General features: G+C 53.5%; 1 protein-coding gene across 1 annotated transcript in view; it reads left to right on the plus strand.

The window, feature by feature from the left end:
• gripap1 (GRIP1 associated protein 1) overlaps nt 1-18,950 on the plus strand; it is an 86,163-nt gene that overhangs the window by 4,697 nt on the left and 62,516 nt on the right. The window lies entirely within an intron of this gene.

The raw sequence follows: 18,950 nt of genomic DNA on the forward strand, positions 1-18,950 counted from the left end.
CCAGACAGACAGTAGAACCCACCTAGGACCCAGACAGACAGTAGAGCCCACCTAGAACCCAGACAGACAGTAGAACCCACCTACGACCCAGACAGACAGTAGAACCCACCTACGACCCAGACAGACAGTAGAACCCACCTAGAACCCAGACAGACAGTAGAACCCAGACAGACAGTAGGACCCACTTAGAACCCAGACAGACGGTAGGACCCACCTAGAACCCAGACAGACAGTAGGACCCACCTAGAACCCAGACAGACAGTAGAACCCACCGAGAACCCAGACAGACAGTAGAACCCACCGAGAACCCAGACAGACAGTAGAACCCACCTAGAACCCAGACAGTAGAACCCACCTAGAACCCATACAGACAGTAGAACCCACCTAGAACCCATACAGACAGTAGAACCCACCGAGAACCCAGACAGACAGTAGAACCCACCGAGAACCCAGACAGACAGTAGGACCCACCTAGAACCCAGACAGTAGAACCCACCTAGAACCCAGACAGACAGTAGAACCCACCTAGAACCCAGACAGACGGTAGAACCTAGAAGCCAGACAGACGGTAGAACCCACCTAGAACCCAGACAGACAGTAGGACCCACCTAGAACCCAGACAGACAGTAGGACCCACCTAGAACCCAGACACAGTAGAACCCACCGAGAACCCAGACAGACAGTAGAACCCAGACAGACAGTAGGACCCCCTTAGAACCCAGACAGACAGTAGGACCCACCGAGAACCCAGACAGACAGTAGAACCCACCGAGAACCCAGACAGACAGTAGAACCCACCTAGAACCCAGACAGACAGTACATCACACCTAGAACCCAGACAGACAGTAGGACCCACCTAGAACCCAGACAGACAGTAGAACCCACCTAGAACCCAGACAGACAGTAGAACACACCTAGAACCCAGACAGACGGTAGAACCCACCTAGAACCCAGACAGACGGTAGAACCCACCTAGAACCCAGACAGACAGTAGAACCCACCGAGAACCCAGACAGACAGTAGAACCCACCGAGAACCCAGACAGACAGTAGAACCCACCTAGAACCCAGACAGACGGTAGAACCCACCTAGAACCCAGACAGACGGTAGAACCCACCTAGAACCCAGACAGACGGTAGAACCCACTTAGAACCCAGACAGACAGTAGGACCCACTTAGAACCCAGACAGACGGTAGAATCCACCTAGAACCCAGACAGACAGTAGGACCCACCTAGAACCCAGACAGACAGTAGAACCCACCTAGAACCCAGACAGACAGTAGAACCCACAGAGAACCCAGACAGTAGGACCCATCTAAAACCCAGACAGACAGTAGAACCCACCGGGAACCCAGACAGACAGTAGAACCCACCGAGAACCCAGACAGACAGTAGAACCCACCTAGAACCCAGACAGACAGTAGAACTCACCGAAAACCCAGACAGACAGTAGGGCCCACCTAGAACCCAGACAGACAGTAGGACCCACTTAGAACCCAGACAGACGGTAGAACCCACCTAGAACCCAGACAGACAGTAGAACCCACGAGAACCCAGACAGACAGTAGAACCCACCTAGAACCCAGACAGACAGTAGAACCCACCTAGAACCCAGACAGACAGTAGAACCCACCTAGAACCCAGACAGACAGTAGAACCCACCTAGAACCCAGACAGACAGTAGAACCCACCTAGAACCCAGACAGACGGTAGAACCCACCTAGAACCCAGACAGACAGTAGAACCCACCTAGAACCCAGACAGACAGTAGAACCCACCTAGAACCCAGACAGACGGTAGAACCCACCTAGAACCCAGACAGACGGTAGAACCCACCTAGAACCCAGACAGTCAGTAGGACCCACCTAGAACCCAGACAGACAGTAGAACCCACCTAGAACCCAGACAGTAGGACCCACCTAGAACCCAGACAGACAGTAGGACCCACCTAGAACCCAGACAGACAGTAGAACCCACCTAGAACCCAGACAGACAGTAGAACCCACCTAGAACCCAGACAGACAGTAGAACCCACCTAGGACCCAGACAGACAATAGAGCCCACCTAGAACCCAGACAGACAGTAGAACCCACCTACGACCCAGACAGACAGTAGAGCCCACCTAGAACCCAGACAGACAGTAGAACCCACCTAGAACCCAGACAGACAGTAGAACCCAGACAGACAGTAGGACCCACTTAGAACCCAGACAGACGGTAGGACCCACCTAGAACCCAGACAGACAGTAGGACCCACCTAGAACCCAGACAGACAGTAGAACCCACCGAGAACCCAGACAGACAGTAGAACCCACCTAGAACCCAGACAGACAGTAGAACCCACTTAGAACCCAGACAGACAGTAGGACCCACTTAGAACCCAGACAGACGGTAGAATCCACCTAGAACCCAGACAGACAGTAGGACCCACTTAGAACCCAGACAGACAGTAGAACCCACCTAGAACCCAGACAGACAGTAGAACCCACCGAGAACCCAGACAGTAGGACCCATCTAAAACCCAGACAGACAGTAGAACCCACCGGGAACCCAGACAGACAGTAGAACCCACCGAGAACCCAGGCAGACAGTAGGACCCACCGAGAACCCAGACAGACAGTAGAACCCACCTAGAACCCAGACAGACAGTAGAACTCACCGAGAACCCAGACAGACAGTAGGGCCCACCTAGGACCCAGACAGACAGTAGGACCCACTTAGAACCCAGACAGACGGTAGAACCCACCTAGAACCCAGACAGACAGTAGAACCCACCTAGAACCCAGACAGAAAGTAGAACCCACCTAGAACCCAGACAGACAGTAGAACCCACCTAGAACCCAGACAGACAGTAGAACCCACCTAGAACCCAGACAGACAGTAGAACCCACCTAGAACCCAGACAGACGGTAGAACCCACCTAGAACCCAGACAGACGGTAGAACCCACCTAGAACCCAGACAGTCAGTAGGACCCACCTAGAACCCAGACAGACAGTAGAACCCACCTAGAACCCAGACAGTAGGACACACCTAGAACCCAGACAGACAGTAGGACCCACCTAGAACCCAGACAGACAGTAGAACCCACCTAGAACCCAGACAGACAGTAGAACCCACCTAGAACCCAGACAGACAGTAGAACCCACCTAGAACCCAGACAGACAGTAGAACCCACCTAGAACCCAGACAGACAGTAGAACCCACCTAGAACCCAGACAGACAGTAGAACCCACCTAGAACCCAGACAGACAGTAGAACCCACCTAGGACCCAGACAATAGAGCCCACCTAGAACCCAGACAGACAGTAGAGCCCACCTAGAACCCAGACAGACAGTAGAACCCACCTAGAACCCAGACAGACAGTAGAACCCAGACAGACAGTAGGACCCACTTAGAACCCAGACAGACGGTAGGACCCACCTAGAACCCAGACAGACAGTAGGACCCACCTAGAACCCAGACAGACAGTAGAACCCACCTAGAACCCAGACAGACAGTAGAACCCACCTAGAACCCAGACAGACAGTAGGACCCACCTAGAACCCAGACAGTAGAACCCACCTAGAACCCAGACAGACAGTAGAACCCACCTAGAACCCAGACAGACGGTAGAACCTAGAAGCCAGACAGACGGTAGAACCCACCTAGAACCCAGACAGACAGTAGGACCCACCTAGAACCCAGACAGACAGTAGGACCCACCTAGAACCCAGACACAGTAGAACCCACCGAGAACCCAGACAGACAGTAGAACCCAGACAGACAGTAGGACCCCCTTAGAACCCAGACAGACAGTAGGACCCACCGAGAACCCAGACAGTAGAACCCACCGAGAACCCAGACAGACAGTAGAACCCACCTAGAACCCAGACAGACAGTACAACACACCTAGAACCCAGACAGACGGTAGAACCCACCTAGAACCCAGACAGACGGTAGAACCCACCTAGAACCCAGACAGACGGTAGAACCCACCTAGAACCCAGACAGACAGTAGAACCCACCTAGAACCCAGACAGACGGTAGAACCCACCTAGAACCCAGACAGACGGTAGAACCCACCTAGAACCCAGACAGTCGGTAGGACCCACCTAGAACCCAGACAGACAGTAGAACCCACCTAGAACCCAGACAGTAGGACCCACCTAGAACCCAGACAGACAGTAGGACCCACCTAGAACCCAGACAGACAGTAGGACCCACCTAGAACCCAGACAGACAGTAGAACCCACCTAGAACCCAGACAGACAGTAGAACCCACCTAGAACCCAGACAGACAGTAGAACCCACCTAGGACCCAGACAGACAATAGAGCCCACCTAGAACCCAGACACAGTAGAACCCACCTACGACCCAGACAGACAGTAGAGCCCACCTAGAACCCAGACAGACAGTAGAACCCACCTAGAACCCAGACAGACAGTAGAACCCAGACAGACAGTAGGACCCACTTAGAACCCAGACAGACGGTAGAATCCACCTAGAACCCAGACAGACAGTAGGACCCACCTAGAACCCAGACACAGTAGAACCCACCGAGAACCCAGACAGACAGTAGAACCCACCTAGAACCCAGACAGACAGTAGAACCCACCTAGAACCCAGACAGACAGTAGAACCCACCTAGAACCCAGACAGACAGTAGAACCCACCTAGGACCCAGACAATAGAGCCCACCTAGAACCCAGACAGACAGTAGAGCCCACCTAGAACCCAGACAGACAGTAGAACCCACCTAGAACCCAGACAGACAGTAGAACCCAGACAGACAGTAGGACCCACTTAGAACCCAGACAGACGGTTGGACCCACCTAGAACCCAGACAGACAGTAGGACCCACCTAGAACCCAGACAGACGGTAGAACCCACCTAGAACCCAGACAGACAGTAGAACCCAGACAGACAGTAGGACCCACTTAGAACCCAGACAGACGGTTGGACCCACCTAGAACCCAGACAGACAGTAGGACCCACCTAGAACCCAGACAGACGGTAGAACCCACCTAGAACCCAGACAGACAGTAGAACCCACCTAGAACCCAGACAGACAGTAGAACCCACCGAGAACCCAGACAGACAGTAGAACCCACCTAGAACCCAGACAGACAGTAGGACCCACCTAGAACCCAGACAGTAGAACCCACCTAGAACCCAGACAGACAGTAGAACCCACCTAGAACCCAGACAGACGGTAGAACCTAGAAGCCAGACAGACGGTAGAACCCACCTAGAACCCAGACAGACAGTAGAACCCAGACAGACAGTAGGACCCCCTTAGAACCCAGACAGACAGTAGGACCCACCGAGAACCCAGACAGACAGTAGAACCCACCGAGAACCCAGACAGACAGTAGAACCCACCTAGAACCCAGACAGACAGTACAACACACCTAGAACCCAGACAGACGGTAGAACCCACCTAGAACCCAGACAGACGGTAGAACCCACCTAGAACCCAGACAGTAGAACCCACCTAGAACCCAGACAGACAGTAGAACCCACAGAGAACCCAGACAGACGGTAGAACCCACCTAGAACCCAGACAGACGGTAGAACCCACCTAGAACCCAGACAGTCAGTAGGACCCACCTAGAACCCAGACACAGTAGAACCCACCTAGAACCCAGACAGTAGGACCCACCTAGAACCCAGACAGACAGTAGGACCCACCTAGAACCCAGACAGACAGTAGAACCCACGAGAACCCAGACAGACAGTAGAACCCACCTAGAACCCAGACAGACAGTAGAACCCACCTAGAACCCAGACAGACAGTAGAACCCACCTAGAACCCAGACAGACAGTAGAACCCACCTAGAACCCAGACAGACAATAGAGCCCACCTAGAACCCAGACAGACAGTAGAACCCACCTACGACCCAGACAGACAGTAGAGCCCACCTAGAACCCAGACAGACAGTAGAACCCACCTAGAACCCAGACAGACAGTAGAACCCAGACAGACAGTAGGACCCACTTAGAACCCAGACAGACGGTAGGACCCACCTAGAACCCAGACAGACAGTAGGACCCACCTAGAACCCAGACAGACAGTAGAACCCACCGAGAACCCAGACAGACAGTAGAACCCACCTAGAACCCAGACAGACAGTAGAACCCACTTAGAACCCAGACAGACAGTAGGACCCACTTAGAACCCAGACAGACGGTAGAATCCACCTAGAACCCAGACAGACAGTAGGACCCACTTAGAACCCAGACAGACAGTAGAACCCACCTAGAACCCAGACAGACAGTAGAACCCACCGAGAACCCAGACAGTAGGACCCATCTAAAACCCAGACAGACAGTAGAACCCACCGGGAACCCAGACAGACAGTAGAACCCACCGAGAACCCAGGCAGACAGTAGGACCCACCGAGAACCCAGACAGACAGTAGAACCCACCTAGAACCCAGACAGACAGTAGAACTCACCGAGAACCCAGACAGACGGTAGAACCCACCTAGAACCCAGACAGACAGTAGAACCCACCTAGAACCCAGACAGAAAGTAGAACCCACCTAGAACCCAGACAGACAGTAGAACCCACCTAGAACCCAGACAGACAGTAGAACCCACCTAGAACCCAGACAGACAGTAGAACCCACCTAGAACCCAGACAGACGGTAGAACCCACCTAGAACCCAGACAGACGGTAGAACCCACCTAGAACCCAGACAGTCAGTAGGACCCACCTAGAACCCAGACAGACAGTAGAACCCACCTAGAACCCAGACAGTAGGACACACCTAGAACCCAGACAGACAGTAGGACCCACCTAGAACCCAGACAGACAGTAGAACCCACCTAGAACCCAGACAGACAGTAGAACCCACCTAGAACCCAGACAGACAGTAGAACCCACCTAGAACCCAGACAGACAGTAGAACCCACCTAGAACCCAGACAGACAGTAGAACCCACCTAGAACCCAGACAGACAGTAGAACCCACCTAGAACCCAGACAGACAGTAGAACCCACCTAGGACCCAGACAATAGAGCCCACCTAGAACCCAGACAGACAGTAGAGCCCACCTAGAACCCAGACAGACAGTAGAACCCACCTAGAACCCAGACAGACAGTAGAACCCAGACAGACAGTAGAACCCACCTAGATCCCAGACAGACAGTAGGACCCACCTAGAACCCAGACAGTAGAACCCACCTAGAACCCAGACAGACAGTAGAACCCACCTAGAACCCAGACAGACGGTAGAACCTAGAAGCCAGACAGACGGTAGAACCCACCTAGAACCCAGACAGACAGTAGGACCCACCTAGAACCCAGACAGACAGTAGGACCCACCTAGAACCCAGACACAGTAGAACCCACCGAGAACCCAGACAGACAGTAGAACCCAGACAGACAGTAGGACCCCCTTAGAACCCAGACAGACAGTAGGACCCACCGAGAACCCAGACAGACAGTAGAACCCACCGAGAACCCAGACAGACAGTAGAACCCACCTAGAACCCAGACAGACAGTACAACACACCTAGAACCCAGACAGACGGTAGAACCCACCTAGAACCCAGACAGACGGTAGAACCCACCTAGAACCCAGACAGACGGTAGAACCCACTTAGAACCCAGACAGACAGTAGAACCCACCTAGAACCCAGACAGACGGTAGAACCCACCTAGAAACCAGACAGACGGTAGAACCCACCTAGAACCCAGACAGTCGGTAGGACCCACCTAGAACCCAGACAGACAGTAGAACCCACCTAGAACCCAGACAGTAGGACCCACCTAGAACCCAGACAGACAGTAGGACCCACCTAGAACCCAGACAGACAGTAGGACCCACCTAGAACCCAGACAGACAGTAGAACCCACCTAGAACCCAGACAGACAGTAGAACCCACCTAGAACCCAGACAGACAGTAGAACCCACCTAGAACCCAGACAGACGGTAGAACCTAGAAGCCAGACAGACGGTAGAACCCACCTAGAACCCAGACAGACAGTAGAACCCAGACAGACAGTAGGACCCCCTTAGAACCCAGACAGACAGTAGGACCCACCGAGAACCCAGACAGACAGTAGAACCCACCGAGAACCCAGACAGACAGTAGAACCCACCTAGAACCCAGACAGACAGTACAACACACCTAGAACCCAGACAGACGGTAGAACCCACCTAGAACCCAGACAGACGGTAGAACCCACCTAGAACCCAGACAGTAGAACCCACCTAGAACCCAGACAGACAGTAGAACCCACAGAGAACCCAGACAGACGGTAGAACCCACCTAGAACCCAGACAGACGGTAGAACCCACCTAGAACCCAGACAGTCAGTAGGACCCACCTAGAACCCAGACACAGTAGAACCCACCTAGAACCCAGACAGTAGGACCCACCTAGAACCCAGACAGACAGTAGGACCCACCTAGAACCCAGACAGACAGTAGAACCCACGAGAACCCAGACAGACAGTAGAACCCACCTAGAACCCAGACAGACAGTAGAACCCACCTAGAACCCAGACAGACAGTAGAACCCACCTAGAACCCAGACAGACAGTAGAACCCACCTAGAACCCAGACAGACAATAGAGCCCACCTAGAACCCAGACAGACAGTAGAACCCACCTACGACCCAGACAGACAGTAGAGCCCACCTAGAACCCAGACAGACAGTAGAACCCACCTAGAACCCAGACAGACAGTAGAACCCAGACAGACAGTAGGACCCACTTAGAACCCAGACAGACGGTAGGACCCACCTAGAACCCAGACAGACAGTAGGACCCACCTAGAACCCAGACAGACAGTAGAACCCACCGAGAACCCAGACAGACAGTAGAACCCACCTAGAACCCAGACAGACAGTAGAACCCACTTAGAACCCAGACAGACAGTAGGACCCACTTAGAACCCAGACAGACGGTAGAATCCACCTAGAACCCAGACAGACAGTAGGACCCACTTAGAACCCAGACAGACAGTAGAACCCACCTAGAACCCAGACAGACAGTAGAACCCACCGAGAACCCAGACAGTAGGACCCATCTAAAACCCAGACAGACAGTAGAACCCACCGGGAACCCAGACAGACAGTAGAACCCACCGAGAACCCAGGCAGACAGTAGGACCCACCGAGAACCCAGACAGACAGTAGAACCCACCTAGAACCCAGACAGACAGTAGAACTCACCGAGAACCCAGACAGACAGTAGGGCCCACCTAGGACCCAGACAGACAGTAGGACCCACTTAGAACCCAGACAGACGGTAGAACCCACCTAGAACCCAGACAGACAGTAGAACCCACCTAGAACCCAGACAGAAAGTAGAACCCACCTAGAACCCAGACAGACAGTAGAACCCACCTAGAACCCAGACAGACAGTAGAACCCACCTAGAACCCAGACAGACAGTAGAACCCACCTAGAACCCAGACAGACGGTAGAACCCACCTAGAACCCAGACAGACGGTAGAACCCACCTAGAACCCAGACAGTCAGTAGGACCCACCTAGAACCCAGACAGACAGTAGAACCCACCTAGAACCCAGACAGTAGGACACACCTAGAACCCAGACAGACAGTAGGACCCACCTAGAACCCAGACAGACAGTAGAACCCACCTAGAACCCAGACAGACAGTAGAACCCACCTAGAACCCAGACAGACAGTAGAACCCACCTAGAACCCAGACAGACAGTAGAACCCACCTAGAACCCAGACAGACAGTAGAACCCACCTAGAACCCAGACAGACAGTAGAACCCACCTAGAACCCAGACAGACAGTAGAACCCACCTAGGACCCAGACAATAGAGCCCACCTAGAACCCAGACAGACAGTAGAGCCCACCTAGAACCCAGACAGACAGTAGAACCCACCTAGAACCCAGACAGACAGTAGAACCCAGACAGACAGTAGAACCCACCTAGAACCCAGACAGACAGTAGGACCCACCTAGAACCCAGACAGTAGAACCCACCTAGAACCCAGACAGACAGTAGAACCCACCTAGAACCCAGACAGACGGTAGAACCTAGAAGCCAGACAGACGGTAGAACCCACCTAGAACCCAGACAGACAGTAGGACCCACCTAGAACCCAGACAGACAGTAGGACCCACCTAGAACCCAGACACAGTAGAACCCACCGAGAACCCAGACAGACAGTAGAACCCAGACAGACAGTAGGACCCCCTTAGAACCCAGACAGACAGTAGGACCCACCGAGAACCCAGACAGACAGTAGAACCCACCGAGAACCCAGACAGACAGTTGAACCCACCTAGAACCCAGACAGACAGTACAACACACCTAGAACCCAGACAGACGGTAGAACCCACCTAGAACCCAGACAGACGGTAGAACCCACCTAGAACCCAGACAGACGGTAGAACCCACCTAGAACCCAGACAGACAGTAGAACCCACCTAGAACCCAGACAGACGGTAGAACCCACCTAGAAACCAGACAGACGGTAGAACCCACCTAGAACCCAGACAGTCGGTAGGACCCACCTAGAACCCAGACAGACAGTAGAACCCACCTAGAACCCAGACAGTAGGACCCACCTAGAACCCAGACAGACAGTAGGACCCACCTAGAACCCAGACAGACAGTAGGACCCACCTAGAACCCAGACAGACAGTAGAACCCACCTAGAACCCAGACAGACAGTAGAACCCACCTAGAACCCAGACAGACAGTAGAACCCACCTAGGACCCAGACAGACAATAGAGCCCACCTAGAACCCAGACACAGTAGAACCCACCTACGACCCAGACAGACAGTAGAGCCCACCTAGAACCCAGACAGACAGTAGAACCCACCTAGAACCCAGACAGACAGTAGAACCCAGACAGACAGTAGGACCCACTTAGAACCCAGACAGACGGTAGAATCCACCTAGAACCCAGACAGACAGTAGGACCCACCTAGAACCCAGACACAGTAGAACCCACCGAGAACCCAGACAGACAGTAGAACCCACCTAGAACCCAGACAGACAGTAGAACCCACCTAGAACCCAGACAGACAGTAGAACCCACCTAGAACCCAGACAGACAGTAGAACCCACCTAGGACCCAGACAATAGAGCCCACCTAGAACCCAGACACAGTAGAGCCCACCTAGAACCCAGACAGACAGTAGAACCCACCTAGAACCCAGACAGACAGTAGAACCCAGACAGACAGTAGGACCCACTTAGAACCCAGACAGACGGTTGGACCCACCTAGAACCCAGACAGACAGTAGGACCCACCTAGAACCCAGACAGACGGTAGAACCCACCTAGAACCCAGACAGACAGTAGAACCCAGACAGACAGTAGGACCCACTTAGAACCCAGACAGACGGTTGGACCCACCTAGAACCCAGACAGACAGTAGGACCCACCTAGAACCCAGACAGACGGTAGAACCCACCTAGAACCCAGACAGACAGTAGAACCCACCTAGAACCCAGACAGACAGTAGAACCCACCGAGAACCCAGACAGACAGTAGAACCCACCTAGAACCCAGACAGACAGTAGGACCCACCTAGAACCCAGACAGTAGAACCCACCTAGAACCCAGACAGACAGTAGAACCCACCTAGAACCCAGACAGACGGTAGAACCTAGAAGCCAGACAGACGGTAGAACCCACCTAGAACCCAGACAGACAGTAGAACCCAGACAGACAGTAGGACCCCCTTAGAACCCAGACAGACAGTAGGACCCACCGAGAACCCAGACAGACAGTAGAACCCACCGAGAACCCAGACAGACAGTAGAACCCACCTAGAACCCAGACAGACAGTACAACACACCTAGAACCCAGACAGACGGTAGAACCCACCTAGAACCCAGACAGACGGTAGAACCCACCTAGAACCCAGACAGTAGAACCCACCTAGAACCCAGACAGACAGTAGAACCCACAGAGAACCCAGACAGACGGTAGAACCCACCTAGAACCCAGACAGACGGTAGAACCCACCTAGAACCCAGACAGTCAGTAGGACCCACCTAGAACCCAGACACAGTAGAACCCACCTAGAACCCAGACAGTAGGACCCACCTAGAACCCAGACAGACAGTAGGACCCACCTAGAACCCAGACAGACAGTAGAACCCACGAGAACCCAGACAGACAGTAGAACCCACCTAGAACCCAGACAGACAGTAGAACCCACCTAGAACCCAGACAGACAGTAGAACCCACCTAGAACCCAGACAGACAGTAGAACCCACCTAGAACCCAGACAGACAGTAGAACCCACCTAGAACCCAGACAGACGGTAGAACCCACCTAGAACCCAGACAGACGGTAGAACCCACCTAGAACCCAGACAGTCAGTAGGACCCACCTAGAACCCAGACAGACAGTAGAACCCACCTAGAACCCAGACAGTAGGACCCACCTAGAACCCAGACAGACAGTAGGACCCACCTAGAACCCAGACAGACAGTAGGACCCACCTAGAACCCAGACAGACAGTAGAACCCACCTAGAACCCAGACAGACAGTAGAACCCACCTAGAACCCAGACAGACAGTAGAACCCACCTAGGACCCAGACAGACAATAGAGCCCACCTAGAACCCAGACAGACAGTAGAACCCACCTACGACCCAGACAGACAGTAGAGCCCACCTAGAACCCAGACAGACAGTAGAACCCACCTAGAACCCAGACAGACAGTAGAACCCAGACAGACAGTAGGACCCACTTAGAACCCAGACAGACGGTAGGACCCACATAGAACCCAGACAGACAGTAGGACCCACCTAGAACCCAGACAGACGGTAGAACCCACCTAGAACCCAGACAGACGGTAGAACCCACCTAGAACCCAGACAGACAGTAGAGCCCACCTAGAACCCAGACACAGTAGAACCCACCGAGAACCCAGACAGACAGTAGAACCCAGACAGACAGTAGGACCCACTTAGAACCCAGACAGACGGTAGGACCCACCTAGAACCCAGACAGACAGTAGGACCCACCTAGAACCCAGACAGACAGTAGAACCCACCGAGAACCCAGACAGTAGAACCCACCTAGAACCCAGACAGACAGTAGAACCCACCTAGAACCCAGACAGACAGTAGAACCCACCTAGAACCCAGACAGACAGTAGAACCCAATGAGAACCCAGACAGACAGTAGAACCCACCTAGAACCCAGACAGACAGTAGGACCCACCTAGAACCCAGACAGTAGAACCCACCTAGAACCCAGACAGACAGTAGAACCCACCTAGAACCCAGACAGACGGTAGAACCTAGAAGCCAGACAGACAGTAGGACCCACCTAGAACCCAGACACAGTAGAACCCACCGAGAACCCAGACAGACAGTAGAACCCAGACAGACAGTAGGACCCCCTTAGAACCCAGACAGACGGTTGGACCCACCGAGAACCCAGACAGACAGTAGAACCCATCGAGAACCCAGACAGACAGTAGAACCCACCTAGAACCCAGACAGACAGTACAACACACCTAGAACCCAGACAGACGGTAGAACCCACCTAGAACCCAGACAGACGGTAGAACCCACCTAGAACCCAGACAGACGGTAGAACCCACCTAGAACCCAGACAGACAGTAGAACCCACCGAGAACCCAGACAGACAGTAGAACCCACCTAGAACCCAGACAGACAGTAGAACCCACCTAGAACCCAGACAGACAGTAGAACCCACCTAGAACCCAGACAGACAGTAGAACCCACCTAGAACCCAGACAGACGGTAGAACCCACCTAGAACCCAGACAGATGGTAGAACCCACCTAGAACCCAGACAGACGGTAGAACCCACTTAGAACCCAGACAGACGGTAGAACCCACCTAGAACCCAGACAGTCGGTAGGACCCACCTAGAACCCAGACAGACAGTAGGACCCACCTAGAACCCAGACAGACAGTAGAACCCACCTAGAACCCAGACAGACAGTAGAACCCACCTAGAACCCAGACAGACAGTAGAACCCACCTAGGACCCAGACAGACAATAGAGCCCACCTAGAACCCAGACAGACAGTAGAACCCACCTACGACCCAGACAGACAGTAGAGCCCACCTAGAACCCAGACAGACAGTAGAACCCACCTAGAACCCAGACAGACAGTAGAACCCAGACAGACAGTAGGACCCACTTAGAACCCAGACAGACGGTAGAATCCACCTAGAACCCAGACAGACAGTAGGACCCACCTAGAACCCAGACACAGTAGAACCCACCGAGAACCCAGACAGACAGTAGAACCCACCTAGAACCCAGACAGACAGTAGAACCCACCTAGAACCCAGACAGTAGGACACACCTAGAACCCAGACAGACAGTAGGACCCACCTAGAACCCAGACAGACAGTAGAACCCACCTAGAACCCAGACAGTAGAACCCACCTAGAACCCAGACAGACAGTAGAACCCACCTAGGACCCAGACAATAGAGCCCACCTAGAACCCAGACAGACAGTAGAGCCCACCTAGAACCCAGACAGACAGTAGAACCCACCTAGAACCCAGACAGACAGTAGAACCCAGACAGACAGTAGGACCCACTTAGAACCCAGACAGACGGTTGGACCCACCTAGAACCCAGACAGACAGTAGGACCCACCTAGAACCCAGACAGACAGTAGAACCCACCTAGAACCCAGACAGTAGGACCCACCTAGAACCCAGACAGACAGTAGAACCCACCTAGAACCCAGACAGACGGTAGAACCTAGAAGCCAGACAGACGGTAGAACCCACCTAGAACCCAGACAGACAGTAGGACCCACCTAGAACCCAGACAGACAGTAGGACCCACCTAGAACCCAGACACAGTAGAACCCACCGAGAACCCAGACAGACAGTAGAACCCAGACAGACAGTAGGACCCCCTTAGAACCCAGACAGACAGTAGGACCCACCGAGAACCCAGACAGACAGTAGAACCCACCGAGAACCCAGACAGACAGTAGAACCCACCTAGAACCCAGACAGACAGTACAACACACCTAGAACCCAGACAGACGGTAGAACCCACCTAGAACCCAGACAGACGGTAGAACCCACCTAGAACCCAGACAGACGGTAGAACCCACCTAGAACCCAGACAGACAGTAGAGCCCACCTAGAACCCAGACACAGTAGAACCCACCGAGAACCCAGACAGACAGTAGAACCCAGACAGACAGTAGGACCCACTTAGAACCCAGACAGACGGTAGGACCCACCTAGAACCCAGACAGACAGTAGGACCCACCTAGAACCCAGACAGACAGTAGAACCCACCGAGAACCCAGACAGTAGAACCCACCTAGAACCCAGACAGACAGTAGAACCCACCTAGAACCCAGACAGACAGTAGAACCCACCTAGAACCCAGACAGACAGTAGAACCCACCGAGAACCCAGACAGACAGTAGAACCCACCTAGAACCCAGACAGACAGTAGGACCCACCTAGAACCCAGACAGTAGAACCCACCTAGAACCCAGACAGACAGTAGAACCCACCTAGAACCCAGACAGACGGTAGAACCTAGAAGCCAGACAGACAGTAGGACCCACCTAGAACCCAGACACAGTAGAACCCACCGAGAACCCAGACAGACAGTAGAACCCAGACAGACAGTAGGACCCCCTTAGAACCCAGACAGACAGTAGGACCCACCGAGAACCCAGACAGACAGTAGAACCCATCGAGAACCCAGACAGACAGTAGAACCCACCTAGAACCCAGACAGACAGTACAACACACCTAGAACCCAGACGGTAGAACCCACCTAGAACCCAGACAGACGGTAGAACCCACCTAGAACCCAGACAGACGGTAGAACCCACCTAGAACCCAGACAGACAGTAGAACCCACCGAGAACCCAGACAGACAGTAGAACCCACCTAGAACCCAGACAGACAGTAGAACCCACCTAGAACCCAGACAGACAGTAGAACCCACCTAGAACCCAGACAGACAGTAGAACCCACCTAGAACCCAGACAGACGGTAGAACCCACCTAGAACCCAGACAGATGGTAGAACCCACCTAGAACCCAGACAGACGGTAGAACCCACTTAGAACCCAGACAGACGGTAGAACCCACCTAGAACCCAGACAGTCGGTAGGACCCACCTAGAACCCAGACAGACAGTAGAACCCACCTAGAACCCAGACAGACAGTAGAACCCACCTAGAACCCAGACAGACAGTAGAACCCACCTAGGACCCAGACAGACAATAGAGCCCACCTAGAACCCAGACAGACAGTAGAACCCACCTACGACCCAGACAGACAGTAGAGCCCACCTAGAACCCAGACAGACAGTAGAACCCACCTAGAACCCAGACAGACAGTAGAACCCAGACAGACAGTAGGACCCACTTAGAACCCAGACAGACGGTAGAATCCACCTAGAACCCAGACAGACAGTAGGACCCACCTAGAACCCAGACACAGTAGAACCCACCGAGAACCCAGACAGACAGTAGAACCCACCTAGAACCCAGACAGACAGTAGAACCCACCTAGAACCCAGACAGTAGGACACACCTAGAACCCAGACAGACAGTAGGACCCACCTAGAACCCAGACAGACAGTAGAACCCACCTAGAACCCAGACAGTAGAACCCACCTAGAACCCAGACAGACAGTAGAACCCACCTAGGACCCAGACAATAGAGCCCACCTAGAACCCAGACAGACAGTAGAGCCCACCTAGAACCCAGACAGACAGTAGAACCCACCTAGAACCCAGACAGACAGTAGAACCCAGACAGACAGTAGGACCCACTTAGAACCCAGACAGACGGTTGGACCCACCTAGAACCCAGACAGACAGTAGGACCCACCTAGAACCCAGACAGACGGTAGAACCCACCTAGAACCCAGACAGACGGTAGAACCCACCTAGAACCCAGACAGACAGTAGAACCCACCTAGAACCCAGACAGACAGTAGAACCCACCTAGAACCCAGACAGACAGTAGAACCCACCGAGAACCCAGACAGACAGTAGAACCCACCTAGAACCCAGACAGACAGTAGGACCCACCTAGAACCCAGACAGTAGAACCCACCTAGAACCCAGACAGACAGTAGAACCCACCTAGAACCCAGACAGACGGTAGAACCTAGAAGCCAGACAGACGGTAGAACCCACCTAGAACCCAGACAGACAGTAGGACCCACCTAGAACCCAGACAGACAGTAGGACCCACCTAGAACCCAGACACAGTAGAACCCACCGAGAACCCAGACAGACAGTAGAACCCAGACAGACAGTAGGACCCCCTTAGAACCCAGACAGACAGTAGGACCCACCGAGAACCCAGACAGACAGTAGAACCCACCGAGAACCCAGACAGACAGTAGAACCCACCTAGAACCCAGACAGACAGTACAACACACCTAGAACCCAGACAGACGGTAGAACCCACCTAGAACCCAGACAGACAGTAGAACTCACCGAGAACCCAGACAGACAGTAGGGCCCACCTAGAACCCAGACAGACAGTAGGACCCACTTAGAACCCAGACAGATGGTAGAACCCACCTAGAACCCAGACAGACAGTAGAACCCACGAGAACCCAGACAGACAGTAGAACCCACCTAGAACCCAGACAGTAGAACCCACCTTGAACCCAGACAGACAGTAGAACCCAGACAGACAGTAGGACCCCCTTAGAACCCAGACAGACGGTAGAACCCACTTAGAACCCAGACAGACAGTAGGACCCACTTAGTACCCAGACAGACGGTAGAATCCACCTAGAACCCAGACAGACAGTAGGACCCACCTAGAACCCAGACAGACAGTAGAACCCACCTAGAACCCAGACAGACAGTAGAACCCACCTAGAACCCAGACAGACAGTAGAACCCACCGAGAACCCAGACAGTAGGACCCATCTAAAACCCAGACAGACAGTAGAACCCACCTAGAACCCAGACAGACGGTAGGACCCACCTAGAACCCAGACAGACAGTAGGACCCACCTAGAACCCAGACACAGTAGAACCCACCGAGAACCCAGACAGACAGTAGAACCCAGACAGACAGTAGGACCCCCTTAGAACCCAGACAGACAGTAGGACCCACCGAGAACCCAGACAGACAGTAGAACCCATCGAGAACCCAGACAGACAGTAGAACCCACCTAGAACCCAGACAGACAGTACAACACACCTAGAACCCAGACAGACGGTAGAACCCACCTAGAACCCAGACAGACGGTAGATCCCACCTAGAACCCAGACAGACGGTAGAACCCACCTAGAACCCAGACAGACAGTAGAACCCACTGAGAACCCAGACAGACAGTAGAACCCACCTAGAACCCAGACAGACAGTAGAACCCACCTAGAACCCAGACAGACAGTAGAACCCACCTAGAACCCAGACAGACAGTAGAACCCACCTAGAACCCAGACCGACGGTAGAACCCACCTAGAACCCAGACAGATGGTAGAACCCACCTAGAACCCAGACAGACGGTAGAACCCACTTAGAACCCAGACAGACAGTAGGACCCACTTAGAACCCAGACAGACGGTAGAATCCACCTAGAACCCAGACAGACAGTAGGACCCACCTAGAACCCAGACAGACGGTAGAACCCACCTAGAACCCAGACAGACAGTAGAACCCACCGAGAACCCAGACAGTAGGACCCATCTAAAACCCAGACAGACAGTAGAACCCACCGGGAACCCAGACAGACAGTAGAACCCACCGAGAACCCAGACAGACAGTAGGACCCACCGAGAACCCAGACAGACAGTAGAACCCACCTAGAACCCAGACAGACAGTAGAACTCACCGAGAACCCAGACAGACAGTAGGGCCCACCTAGAACCCAGACAGACAGTAGGACCCACTTAGAACCCAGACAGACGGTAGAACCCACCTAGAACCCAGACAGACAGTAGAACCCACGAGAACCCAGACAGACAGTAGAACCCACGAGAACCCAGACAGACAGTAGAACC

The sequence above is a fragment of the Telmatherina bonti genome, assembly GCF_933228915.1.
Source record: "Telmatherina bonti genome assembly, chromosome: 4".
Classification (NCBI taxonomy): Eukaryota; Metazoa; Chordata; class Actinopteri; order Atheriniformes; family Telmatherinidae; genus Telmatherina; species Telmatherina bonti.